Below are 14,333 nucleotides of genomic sequence, written 5' to 3'. Positions count from 1 at the left end.
GCTTTATGTTTTTCTATGTAGTGATTGGAATGGCATTGTTTTAGATCAGACCATCCAGTTCTTTATCTGGCGTGGAGCATAACTAGGTGGGCATAAGGGCTCGTCCACAGTGGCGTTCAGTTTAGTTAGGCATTTCCGTTTTTCTGTTCTGTTTGATTTCAATGGGTTTTTTGTTAAAAACAGAATTTTGTTTTTCTTGTTTAATTCCATTTCCGTTTTTTAAACAAAACAAATGGCGCAGCTGATTGCACTATTTGAAAAATTTGAAAAATGTGAAATATTTAATTTTTAATGAAAACCCATTGAAATCAATGGGGAACACAATAAAGTGTTTAATTCAGTTTTTATTTCCATTTCTCTGCTCCTAAAACGGAAATGCTTAACTGAGCCGAACGCCAATGTGGACGAGCCCTAACATAGTTGAAAGAATTATATATAGAAATCTAAAAACTGTATGTTTTACTTCTGTCCGTTTTTTCCTTTGCCTTTTATTATTTGTAATATAAATACCAATTTCCTATATACATAAACTTGTCTATATATATTTATATACATGGTGCTAAATTCCTGACAGCGACCCTTTAATTATTTTTAAATACTGTGATTAAGTCAATTGTTTTATTTAATTTCATACTTAAATAAACCAGCAGTTTATTGTTACAGCAAAGAAAATATACAAAAAAAAGTGCTTTTTTAAGTATACAGCAAATGATAAACATGAGATAAATATCCTTTTTACATTGGTATTGTATGTATTTGAAATATAAATTTATCTATGTTGAAAACTAATGCTATTTTCTGTGTGTGATTATTAAGAGGAATTTATGTATATAAATAAGTGAAATAAAGTTTTGGACCTTTTGTTCTACGCATGAATGTGAAAATATGATAATTGTAACTTTGTGTAATTCACTAACTTTGATTTTTTTTTGTTTTCTTTTTTACACAAAATAAATCTGTAAATATATTAAATATATTTCCTCTGAATTTGTTTCATAATTCTAAGTCCACTTTTCATTTACTAAACAGTTGTTAAAGGGGTTGTGTGCTTCGAGACATTTATATGTCAAGGGGGGGGCGGGGATTCCCTGCTTGCTAGACAAGAGACTCTGCAACAAGCTACTTTCCCTTTAGAAGACCCATAAACAGAATGTCCATTTATTTAAAGTGTTGATATATAATAAAATGGATTATACCTACCTGATAATCAGGTTTCCAGTAGTCTCCACGACAGCACCAATTGAGATTGCCTCCTCCTGATAGGACAGGAACAAACTGAGAGGTTAAAAGCTCCCCCCCTTCCCCACTTTCCTCAGTCGATTCTAACGAATTGCCGGGGTAGGAGCTCAACTTAAAATTTTTATTTTTTATTTTTTATTTTTTTTTTAATAAAATTATATTATATATATATATATATATATGTTTCTTTATATTATATAGTTTCTTTTCTATCAATTTAGGGAGGGAAGGTACGGGTGCTGTCGTGGAGACTACTGGAAACCTGATTATCAGGTAGGTATAATCCATTTTTTCCCCCAGTCGTCTCCACGACAGCACCAATTGAGACGTACCAACTAAAGTTTCCCTAGGGTGGGATTGCTGCCGAGAGGACTTTGCGGCCGAAGGCCCTGTCCTCGTCCTGCTGCACTTTTACCCTATAGTGTTTAACAAACATGTGGGGTTTCTTCCAGGCTGCGGCTTTGCATATCTGCTTGACCGAAGCTGAGCTATGTTCGGCCCATGAGGATGCTACTGCCCTTGTAGAGCTAAAGGGATTTCCTTCCCGAGGGCCTTATAGGACTCTGATGGCCAGGTGGATCCACCTGGCTATGGAGATTTTTGCTGCTTTGCTCCCTTTATTTGGGCCACTGAACTGGATGAACAAGTTGTCGTCCCGCTTCCAGTGGCTTGTCGCCTCTATGTAGCCTAGGACTGCTCTCCTAACGTCCAGGCAGCTTAGGGGTTTTTCTTCCTCGTTTTTAGGTTTACTAAAATTTGAGGGGATTATTATGTCCTGGGACCTATGAAAATGTGATCCTACTTTTGGCATAAACGCCGGGTCCGTTTTAAGTACTAATTTGGTGGCCGAGATTTTCAGGAACGGGTGGGGAATGGACAAGGCCTACAGCTCGCTAGCCCGTCTTGCGGAGGTGATGGCTACTAAGAAAATGGTCTTAATAGTAAGCATTTTTATGGGTAGTGCTTCGATCGGCTCGAATGGTACCGTTGTCATGGCCCCTAGGGCCCAGTTAAGGTTCCAGTCTGGAAAAAGATTTATGGGCCCAGGCCGTAATCTAGTTGCTGCTGCTAGGAACCTGTTGACCCATCTGTTGTCTGAGAACTTTGTGTCACATATGGCGCTAAGGGCTGTGACCTGGAACTTCAGGGTGCTTGGAGAGAGGCCCGTCTCTAGGCCCCTCTGCAAGAACTCTAAGATTAGAGGGATGTCCGGGATAGAATCCCCGCGATCCCTTCCCTGTCTCCATGAGGAGACCCTTCTCCAACTTTCTGGTAGATAAGGTGGGTAGTCTTTTTTCTGCTGGACATTAACGTTTCTACTCCTCTCTCTGAGAATCCCTTCTCTTTTGGTGAGGATTCCTCAAGAGCCATGCTGTTAAGTGGAGCCTGTCTAGGCTCAGATGGCTCAGTGGGCCCTGCGATAGAAGACCTGTCCAGGTAGGGAAGATGACTGGGTCCTGGATGCTCAGTTGCTACAAGACCGAACCAGCTTCTTTTGGCCCAGAAGGGGGTCACCAGGATTAGTGTGCATACCTGGGTTCTGAAATATTGTAAGACTCTGGGGATTAACGGTATAGGGGGGAAGGCGTACACCAGCCCTTCTCCCCAGTCTTGGCCTAGGGCGTCTACTGCTGTCGGACGATCTCCTGGCCGGAGGGAGAAGAAATTGCTTACTTTGGCATTTTTCCCTGGTTGCGAACAGGTCCAATTGTGGGGTCCCCCACTGATTGATCAGGATTCTGAATGCTTTCAGGGAGAGAGACCATTCTCCTGGGTCTATTTGCCTCCTGCTGAGAAAGGCCGCTTGTGGTTTAGCGTCCCCTTCAAATGGGTTGCCGTGATCGAGAGGATCCGGCCCTCTGCCCAGTGGAAATTTTTCTGTGCAATGTTTTGCAGAGCGGGAGATCTTGTGCCCCCTTAGTGTCGTATATGGGCGACCGCGGTGATATTGTCTGACAATATCTTTATATGCTGGTCCCGTAGCGAGTTCCCTAACTGCTGTAGGATCTGCCATACGGCCTGTAGTTCCCTGTGATTTGAGGACTGTTCTTTTGTTCTTTGAGGTCATGGGCCCTGAAAGAACTGGTTCCCCACGTGCGCTCCCCATCCCCAGGCGTTTGCATCCGTTGTGATGCGAGTGGCTGGGTTTTGTGGCCAATGAACCCCTCTCCGCAGGTTCTCTGGGGATGCCCACCAACGCAGGCATGTTTTCACCGCGCTTGGAATGTACATTCTTGTCCCTAGAGAGGACCGCTTTTTGTCCCACGTGGATAGGACTGAGGCTTGCAGGGCTCTGGTGTGAGCCTGGGCCCATGCCACTCCTGGAATGCCTGAAATCAAGCTTCCCAGGAGAGACCTGGCTTCCCAAATTGTGCATAATTGTCTCCGTAAAAAGGTTTTGACTAGCAGTCGGATTTTTTGTATTCTCTCCTCGGTTAGGCAGGAGCATTGCGATTCTGAGTCGAGCGTTATACCCAGAAACGTTTTCTGTTTGTCGGGATCTAGGCTGGATTTTTCCCAGTTTATGATCCGTCCCAAGGATTGGAGAAGTTCTAGCACTATCCTCAGGTGTTTTCGTTAGGAGTTCTCTGGACTCTGCTATTATTTCTTCTTCCTCAGGTAGGCGGCTACCTCCTCCATAATTTTGGTGAAGATTCTGGGTGCTGAGGAGATCCCGAAGGGCAGGCATCTGAATTGATGGTGCTCTATTCCTTTGCCCATATCCACTGCGAGCCTTAGGTATTTCCGGGACCCCTCGTGGATCGGTACGTGGAAATAAGCATCCTTTAAATCGATGGATGCCCTGTAGGCTCCTTTGGGAATCAACTTTATCGTTGAGGAGATGGACTCCATCTTGAATTTTCTGTATCTGATGCAGGTGTTCAGAGGTTTCAGGTTCACTATCATCCGCTGTTTCCCACAGGGTTTCCTTGCTAGGAAGAGCCTGGAATAATGGCCCTGGGTCTCCTCGTTTTGCGGTACGGGGGATATTGCATTTAGTTGTTGCAGGTCCCCAACGGTTTGCCTTAGTAGGTGTAACTGTTTGGAGCCTCCCGTGATAATGAATTTTCTTCTGGGGAGGGACACCAGTTCTATCCGGTATTCCTGCTGTAAGATCTTTGGGATCCATGGGCCTTCGGAAATCGTGGCCCCTTGATCCACAAAGCCCTCCAGCCTTGCTCCTACGGGGATGGCGTCAGGGTCTCTGATTTGGCTCCCCCTGGTGGGGGTAAAAGAGGATATTCCTTCCTCTGCCCCCCTTGGGGTAACTCCAGCGGCCTGTCTTGCCCCTGCCTCGGTAGGTCTTTGGCTGTTGCCTTGGGGCCCGGAAGAAGGTCTTCCCTCTCTGTGGCTTTTCTTCCGGGGTTTTTGGGGCGCATAGCTTATTTTTGACCACGATTTCAGCCATAACACTCTTCTGGCTGAGTTAGACCGGGCTGTAGCTGTCGCCGAGAGTTTGACAGTTTCGGCCGCGGCGTCTGCTAGGAAATTTGTTGCCATACGCAGGATCGGAAGGGAATTTAGGATCTGTTCCCTCGGCGTCTTATTGGTTAGGTGTAGCTGTAGCTGTTCTAGCCGTACCCCCAGAGTTCGCGCCACACAAGTGGCTGCGATCCCTGGCCTAAGTCTGTTTGCCGCTGCCTCCCATGATTTCTTTAGAAGGCCCTCAGCTTTGCGATCCATGGGATCTTTTAACTGTGCGGCGTCCTCCACTCTTTTTGGATTATTTTGGTGATATTCTTGTGGACAGGGAAGGTATGCTTGCGCCTCTCCCCTAGTCCCCCAAATATCTCATCTTGTAGGGTACGTGGTTCTCTGGGCTCTTCCATTTTTAGTGTAGCCCTGACTGACTTAATCAATTCCATTAAGTCGTCCTGATGGAATAAGTATTTTTTGTAGTCCTCCTAATCTGAGGACTCCTCGGCCGCCTGTTCCTCTTGCTCCGACCGATGGAACTCTCTGAGTCGGAAGGCTCGTCAGGAACATACGCCCTTTTCTGGCGTTTCGCTGGCGGCGCCAGCTGTGACGTTAGGGCTGATCTACCTCTTCTTTCACCAGCTTCCTAACGTCCTCCGGATTCCTCTTTAACTAGCCTAGCTACGCATGCCTTGCATAGAGGCCTCTGGTACGTAGCTGGCAGTTTTATCCCGCAATCCGCGCATTTTCTGAGTTTTGTTCTGGGGGTGATGTCCTTTATATCTCCCTGACAAATAAAGCATTTTTTGTGGGTAAATATGCAATTTTCCATACACAATACACTGGATATTTGCATTGTATTTTTGCGGGTACATATGCAATTTTCCATACACAATACACTGGATATTGCATTGTATTTTTGCGGGTACATATGCAATTTTCCATACACAATACACTGGATAATTGCATTGTATTTTTTGCCGCACTGGCTACTTACGGCCGCTGAGGCTGAGGTTTCAGCTGTCTCTGGGGCTGGAGCACTCATTACTATACCGGTGCTGCAGACACCCTGCGACCTGTAGTGCTGGTTTGTTCTGGCTTCTCTCAGGTTCCTATTTTTTTTTAAATTGTCGCGCTCCTGCGCTAAGCCCCGCCCCCTCCGCTCCTGATGCAGATGCGATGACGTCATCGCGCTGGACACGTGACGCGGCGCCCCGCCCCCTGCCGCCGGAGGGCTTCCTGGAGCGCCGCGTTGTAACTTCTGCAGGGAGGACGAGGGGGACTGAGGCTCCCGCTTTGTACCCCCCATGGGCCGCCGCGGGAGGAACCTGGCCCGGGGGTTACCACCCCATGTGGCGTCCCGGGAGTCGTCTGGCTGGGAAGGGAGGACAGGGTGAGCCACTGCCTTCCGATCCGCCTGTAAGTAATCCTGGCTGGTTTCTCCACCAGCTCCTCTCAGAGATCCTGCCTCCTGGCAGGACAGGAAGACACTGAGGAAAGTGGGGAAGGGGGGGGGAGATTTTAACCTCTCAGTTTGTTCCTGTCCTATCAGGAGGAGGCAATCTCAATTGGTGCTGTCGTGGAGACGACTGGGGGAAATTTCATTTTACACTATATAAGATAAACCTCAGCTGCCTGCCTACTATGGCAATTACAGCTAATAGGGGCACGGTCGACACTACCCACAATCAGCATGTTGTTGGAAGATAAATCGAATGAACAGGGGTTATCCAAACCGGATAATCTTTTTAATCTGTTAAGGACCATGTGCTGAAAATGTACAGAATGTGGTCCTAGGCTTTAGACCTGTACATCATTGTAAATATAGCACATAAATTTAACGGAGCTATGCCAGGATTACAAGTTATCCCCTATCTTCATTGCCACAGTGAGCTGCCGCCTGAGCCAGTGTCAGCACCTAGCAATCCCGTGTTGGTGCCAGGGCTATCTAAGCCTGGAGGCCTGACATGCAGAGCAGTGGGGATCTGACCACTGGACATGCACCAATCTGAGAAAGGGGTCCTAATGTGGTCCAAAGTGTGAACAGCAGCAGTTGCTCATGTCCACTGCCGCTACATTCACTTCAGTGGGACCACTGGAGATGGCCGAGTTCAAGAGCTTAGCTGCCTTTTGGGGTCCCACTTAAACAAGCTAAGTGGTGGTGTGCAAATTCAACTTTGTTCTGTTCATGCAGGAGCCATTGGGATCCCTAATCAGTGGGGGTTTCAGCAGTCAAAAAGCTACTGATATGCAAGTTAAATAAAGCAATTTCTTACATATAAAAGGAAGTGTAACAGGTTTTAGGACTTGCTGAATTACTTTCTGTGCTTGGAACAAAAACTTCAAGGTCTTGTACACCAGAAAAATAAAGCAGTCCTCATCTGGTATCTGAAGTGGCAGCCAGGGCTGGCTCCAGGTTTATGCGAGCTCTTGGATGACCGTCTCAGTGGGTCCCTTTAGTTATTTATAGGCCTCGCTGTGTCCCCTGAGTCAAAGGTCCTGTTTTGGTGCCTTATTTATAGGCTCCTCTATGCCACCTCTTGCAAGGGATTGTTACCTTGTCGTGGTGCTGTAGCTTGAGCACCTCAATGACACCATGAGCAAAACTGTGAAGGGACACCCAAGACGGGAAGGTCATGACAGAGAGGTCAGACTAAACACAATCCCTGGGGAAGGTAATGGCAACCCACCCCAGTATTCTTGCCATGAAAACTAAATGGATCAGTACAGCCAAAAATATGACTGTATACCATCGGAAGATGGGACTCCCAGGTCAGAAGATCGTCAAAATGCTACTGGGGAGGAACAGAGGGTAAGTTCAACTAGCCCCAGTTGTGATGACTCAAAGCTGAAAGGATGGCTAATGTCCGACGGTGCTGGTGGTGAACGACGAATCTGTCAACAACACACTGTAGGAACCTGGAATGTAAGATCAATGAACCAGGGCAAAGTGGACGTGGTTATTGGAGAGATGTTAAGATTAAATATAGACATTCTGGGTGTCAGTGAACTGAAGTGAACTGGAATGGGCTACTTCACAACAGATGACCACCAGATCTACTATTGTGGACAAGAGGACCACAGAAGAAATAGCCTTCATTAATAATAAAGTGGCTAAAGCAGTGCTTGAATACAATTCAAAAAATGATAGAATGATCTCAATTTGAGTTCAGGGTAAGCCATTTAACATCACAGCGATCCAAATATACGCCCTAACCACAGCTGCTAAAGAAGCAGAAGTAGATCAGTTCTATGAGGATCTGTGGCACCTACTTGATAATGCACCAAAAAGAGACATTATTTTTATTACAGTAAATTGGAATGCTAAGGTGGGTAGTCACATGACACCAGGGATCACTGGCAAGCATGGTCTGGGACAACAAAATGAAAAATATGTTTATCAAATGGAAAGTGGGAGAATTATTTAAAGAAGAATATAATGGGGTCTGCAGAACCTGTAGGGCAAGTGTCAGAAAAGCTAAAGTTAATAATGAATTGAGGCTTGCAACAGAGGCCAAAAGCAATAAAAAAGGATTTGGGGGTATGTCAAAAGCAAAAGAAAAGTCAAAGATGCTGTTGGATACTTGCAAGATGAAAATGTTGAATTTGTTAAGAATGAGGTTGGGAAGGCCGAACTTTTAAATTCTTATTTTGTATCCGTTTTCTCTCAGAAAGTAGATGGAACATCAACTGATCTTCCCTGTGCTATTGGGGGAATAAAAGAATGCAGGCTATCTTTAACTCCTTAATGACGCGGCCCCTTTTTCTTTTTCTATTCTCGTTTTTTCCTCCCCCCTTCAAAAAATTCGTAACTCCTTTATTTATCCATCGACGTCGCTGTATGAGGGCTTGTTTTTTGCGGGACGAGTTGTATTTTTCAATGGTGCTATTTAAAGTACCATATAATGTACTGAAAAACTTTTAAAAAATTCTAAGTGGAGTAAAATGAAAAAAAAAAGACATTTCGCCATTTTTAGTGCGTTTTGTTTCTACGGCGCACAAATGGCAACAAAAGCAACATGATAACTTTATTCTACGGGTCGGTACAATTACTACAATATCAAACTTGTATAGGTTTTTTCTTACTATACTACTCTTTTTTTTTTCAAAGACATTTAATTTTTTTTCAATTATTTTCTGCGGTCATTTTGTGCGCACAATAACTTTTTTATTTTTCTGTCAACATGGTTGAGCAAGGGCTCATTTTTTGCAGGATGTCCTGTAGTTTCCGATAGTATCAATTTGGAGTACATACGAGTTTTGATCGTTTTTTATTGCGTTCTTTGTGGGAGACAGGGTAACTAAAAAAGTGCATTTCTGGTGTTATTTTTTTTTTCCGGACGACGTTCACCGTGCGGGAAAAATAATGTGCTACTTTGATAGATCAGACTTTTACGGACGCGGCGATACCAAATACATATTTTTATTTTATAATTTAGATTTTTTAATAATAGATATGGCAAAAGGGGGGTGATTTAAACTTTTGCATCTTTTTTTTTTTTACAATTAAAAAAACTTTTTTGATTTTTTTTTTTACTTTACTTTGAAGTCCCCCTGGAGGACTTTAACATGCGATGCTTTGATCGCTCCTGCAGTATGACGTAATGCTATAGCTATATAACGTCATGCTGCAATTTAACAGCCACTGGGATGACTTGATAGGCAGTCTGGTAAGGCAGCCCTGGGGCCTTTCATTAGGCCCCCGGCTGCCATGACACCTGCACGGCTCCCCCGATCCCACCGCGGGGGGCCAGTGCGGGACCCCCCGAACGATGTTCGGGGGATTTAAATGCCGCTGTCAGAATTGACAGCGGCATTTAAATGGTTAATAGCCGCGATCGGCTGAACGGCCGATAGCGGCTATTGCCTGCGGGTGTCAGCTGTTATAAACAGCTGACGCCCGCACTGTATGAAGAGAGGTTGCCACGCAACCTCTCTTCATACATACCCCGCCGCTCCATGACGTACCGGTACGTCATAGAGCAGGAAGGGGTTAAGCAGAGAGATGGTGAGGGTACACTTAGCTAACTTAAATGAATTCAAGTCTCAAGATCCAGATGAATTACATCCTAGGATACTAAAGGAAGCAGTAGAGGTAATTGCTGAACCACTCGCCATAATCTTTGAACAGGATCTGGAGAACAGGAGAAATCCCAGAAGATTGAAAAAGGGCAAATGTTGTCCCTATCTTCAAAAAAGGGAAGAAGGTGGATTCAGGAAACTACAGGCCTGTGAGCCTGACTTCTATACTGGGAAAGATCTTTGAAAAAATTATTAAACAGCATGTATGCAAGTACTTGGATGAAAATGGAGTAATTAACCAGAGCCAGCATGGGTTTGTAACAAACAAGTCATGCCAGACTAATCTAATTTCCTTCTATGATAGTATCACTGACTGGGTTGATCAGGAAAATGCTGTGGATATAGTTTTTCTTGACCTTACTAAAGCATTTGACAAAGTATCTCATACTATACTTACTGAAAAAATGACCAAATATGGGATTGACAAGGCAACTGTTAGGTGGATTCAGAACTGGCTGAGTGATCGTACTCAAAGAGTGGTCATAAATGGCTGCACATCCAAGTGGAAGAATGTATCAAGTGGGGTACCACAAGGCTCTGTCCTAGGCCCAGTGTTGTTCAACATTTCTATAAATGATCTGGAGAAGAGAATTGATGGGAAACTGATCAAATTTGCTGATGACACAAAGCTAGTAGGATTAGCTAACACTAGGGAAGAGAGAGAGAGTATTCAAAAAGATCTAGAAAAGCTTGCACAGTGGGCAGTGACTAACAGAATGGTATTTAATAGAGATGAGCGAACACCAAAATGTTCAGGTGTTCGTTATTCGGAACGAACTTCCCGCGATGTTCGAGGGTTCGTTTCGAACAACGAACCCCATTGAAGTCAATGGGCGACCAGAGCATTTTTGTATTTCGCCGATGCTCGCTAAGGTTTTCATGTGTGAAAATCTGGGCAATTCAAGAAAGTGATGGGAACGACACAGCAACGGATAGGGCAGGCGAGGGGCTACATGTTGGGCTGCATCTCAAGTTCACAGGTCCCACTATTAAGCCACAATACCGGCAAGAGTGGCCCCCCCCCCCTCCCAACAACTTTTACTTCTGAAAAGCCCTCATTAGCATGGCATACCTTTGCTAAGCACCACACTACCTCCAACAAAGCACAATCACTGCCTGCATGACACTCCACTGACACTTCTCCTGGGTTACATGCTGCCCAACCGCCCCCCCTCCCCCCCACAGCGCACACCAAAGTGTCCCTGGGCAGCCTTCAGCTGCCCTCATGCCACACCACGCTCATGTCTATTTAGAATTGCGTCTGCCATGACGAGGGACCGCAGGCACACACTGCAGAGGTTGGCACGGCTAGGCAGCGACCCTCTTTAAAAGTGGCGGAGCGATAGCCCACAATGCTGTACAGAAGCAATGAGAAATAGAATCCTGTGCCACCACCATCAGGAGCTGCACACGTGGGCATAGCAATGGGGAACCTATGTGCCACACACTATTCATTCTGTCAAGGTGTCTGCATGCCCCAGTCAGACCGGGCTTTTTAATTCATAGACACAGGCAGGTACAACTCCCTATTGTGAAGTCCCTGTCGACCCACAGCATGGGTGGCTCCCTGGAACCCACCGGCGGTACACAGAAATATCCCATTGCATTGCCCAACACAGCTGAGGTAGTAATGTCGTGCTTAATGCAGGTGGGCTTCGGCCCACACTGCATGCCCCAGTCTGACTGGGGTTCTTTATAAGTGTACAGATGTAGTAAAAACTCCGTGTGCACCTACAGCATGGGTGGGTGCCAGGAAGCCACCGGCGGTACATAGAAATATCCCATTGCATTGCCCAACACAGCTGAGGTAGTAATGTTGTGCTTAACCCTTTCCAATCCAATTTGTATATGGTTTTCCTAGGGGGCTTACTCTTTTTCTGCCGTTATACAACGGCGCTATATGCTGGCTAAAGCCAGTACTGCATGAGCTGACACGTAGGATAGGCTCCGACAGCAGAGAGGCTGGCAATATACAGTAAGAGAACCCCGACGGACGTCTACCAACAACGGAGCTGTACAGCCTTAAACCCTAATGTCTTCACAGGTCACACAGTGGACTGGAAAGGGTTAATGCAGGTGGGTTTCGGCCCACACTGCATGCCCCAGTCAGACTGGGTTTCTTTATAAGTGGAAACAGATGCATTTATAATTCCCTGTGGACCCACAGCATGGGTGGGTGCCAGGAAGCCACCGGCGGTACATAGAAATATCCCATTGCATTGCCCAACACAGCTGAGGTAGTAATGTCGTGCGTAATACAGGTGGGCTTCGGCCCACACTGCATGCCCCAGTCTGACCGGGGTTCTTTACAAGTGGACACATGTAGGTTAAACTCCCTGTGGACCCACTGCCTGGGTGGGTGCCAGGAAGCCACCGGCGGTACATAGAAATATCCCATTGCATTGCCCAACACAGCTGAGGTAGTAATGTCGTGCGTAATACAGGTGGGCTTCGGCCCACACTGCATGCCCCAGTCAGACTGGGGTTCTTTAGAAGTGTACAGATGTATTAAAAACTCCGTGTGGGGGGGGGGGCGGAGCCTAGCTTGCCGAGAGAGTGGTAGCTTAGCCTCAGAGCTCCTGCGGGCTGAGACATATTTTCTCCCGTGCAGAGTGCCACAGGCTTTTTCAGAACCGCTCATTACCAGCAGCAGCTGACTCGCAAGCTGAGGATTACAGAGAGGGGTCTTGAGGCCGGTTTGGCCGCGGTGAAGATCGGGGCCTACCTCCGGAGGTGAAGCAGGGGCCTCGATTCCTGCACCAGAGCGGACCGGAAGTGCGGCGCTCGCGCTACCGCCGGACGATACAGCCATCCCGGACCCCCTCCAGACACCGAGGTGCAGCAGAACAAAGTCAGTAGGGGAAGGGGGGCCCGTGCAGACCAGTTGCACCACCCGTCCTGCGCTATCACCCGACGGGCATACCGGAGCAGACCGGAAACGTAACACTCCGGCGCCCTCTGAAGGAAAAACTACCCCCTTGCTCATCAGGGACCGTAGAGCCCGGAAAAAAGGCTGACCGGCAGGCAAAGGGAGGTAAGAACATCGCCCAGAGGGCATAAAACAGAAGCGGAGTGTCCGTGCCTGGACTCCCCCTCCCCCCTCCCCCCCCCCTGCCACCGGAGTGCAGTGAGCAGGGAGAGCTGAAGACAAACACAGCTAATAAAAGACTTCAGTTGGCAGCTGCACCAAAACACGGAGTGGTGCCACTCCCCCCCTCCCCTCTGGATACGGACCCCATATCTACTGTCTCTCTGAGATATCACTATCTGAGCCCTCTTTCCTGAACCCTCCCCTTGCCCCACAACAACAACAACAATAGTAACTACCATCTTAAAGAAACAGATAGACAAAAGATAGGCAAAACAGAGGTGTCCTCTAAGACCACAGGCCTAGCCTGAATTTTTTCTATAGGGGCTCTTTCTGGGAGCCCCCTTTAACAGACTCTCAACAACTTGTCTTTTTCTATACAGGCCTAGCCTGAATTTTTTCCGGAACCCCCTGCCGGGGAGATTCCGACATATCAACAACTGAGGGCAATATAGCCTTACCTCTTCCCTGCGCCTTGACCTGCAGACTCTCATCTTCTGCCTCCCCACCCATACCTTCTTCGTTACCTTCAAGACGAAAATACGCAAGCAACAAGACCACAGCAGACCTTGACAACGCAGGCACGGCCTGAATTTTTCTGGGGGCTCCTACAGAGAACTCCAAAAACTCGCCCTTCCAACAGCACCCCACATCCCGCCTACCCAGATTCCTCCAGGATAACTCTCTATCTAAGAACTCACAATAACGCACAGAGATACAGGCCAAGCCTGATTTTTTTATTTATTTATTTATTTTTTCCTCTTCCTCCTCCTCTCTCTCAAAAGATCTGTGCAAGGAACTCTTAACAAGATAACACGCGCCCCACTTGGTGAGCGAAGGCTGGCAGCTTACACCAACAAACTGACTCCCCATGGAGCGTAGCTAAACCTGCCGGCCGGGAAGGGCGCTGCTGCAAGATCCCAATTCAAATAGAACAGGCTTTACACTATGGGGAAAACTAATAGAGACAAGAGCACTGACATACAGAGCACTCCACGTCCCATTAAAGGACAATCCGATATGCAAAAATTTCTAAAAGAACGCAGCTCTAGATCTCCCCATCCATCCAGCAAAAAAACCCTAAGCATGTCCACGTCAACAAGCCGTAGCACTGAAAGAGAAGATGATGCGTTCACAGAAGACGAAGAAAATGACCATATATCGAAAAGCTTCATGAGGAATCTTATCACGAGGGCCCTACACCCGATTATATCGGACCTATCTGAAATCAAAGACGAACTCAAACACCTGGGAAGGAGAGTAGAAGACCTGGAGTCCTCCTCTGTTAACATCACTTCTCACTCGATCGAAATGGCACAAGTTGTCAAAGAACACCATCTCCAACTTAATCGCACCTTACTCATGCAGGAAGACCTGGAAAACAGGAACAGACGCAGTAATGTCAGAATCAAAGGACTTCCAGAATCCTGGGCAGCGGAGGCACTTCCAAAAGTTGCTATTGAACTCTTCTCAAGCCTCTTAGGCTCTGACAGAGCGAAAAACATAC

General features: G+C 46.6%; 1 pseudogene; it reads left to right on the top strand.

Moving 5' to 3' along the window:
* Positions 1-7,372: 7,372 nt before the first annotated feature.
* Positions 7,373-14,333, top strand: part of LOC136587403 (craniofacial development protein 2 pseudogene) — a 30,557-nt pseudogene continuing 23,596 nt past the window's right edge.

The sequence above is a fragment of the Eleutherodactylus coqui genome, chromosome 13, assembly GCF_035609145.1.
Source record: "Eleutherodactylus coqui strain aEleCoq1 chromosome 13, aEleCoq1.hap1, whole genome shotgun sequence".
Classification (NCBI taxonomy): Eukaryota; Metazoa; Chordata; class Amphibia; order Anura; family Eleutherodactylidae; genus Eleutherodactylus; species Eleutherodactylus coqui.
Note: the sequence above shows the minus strand (reverse complement) of the source record. Positions and strands in the feature narration are given on the sequence as shown.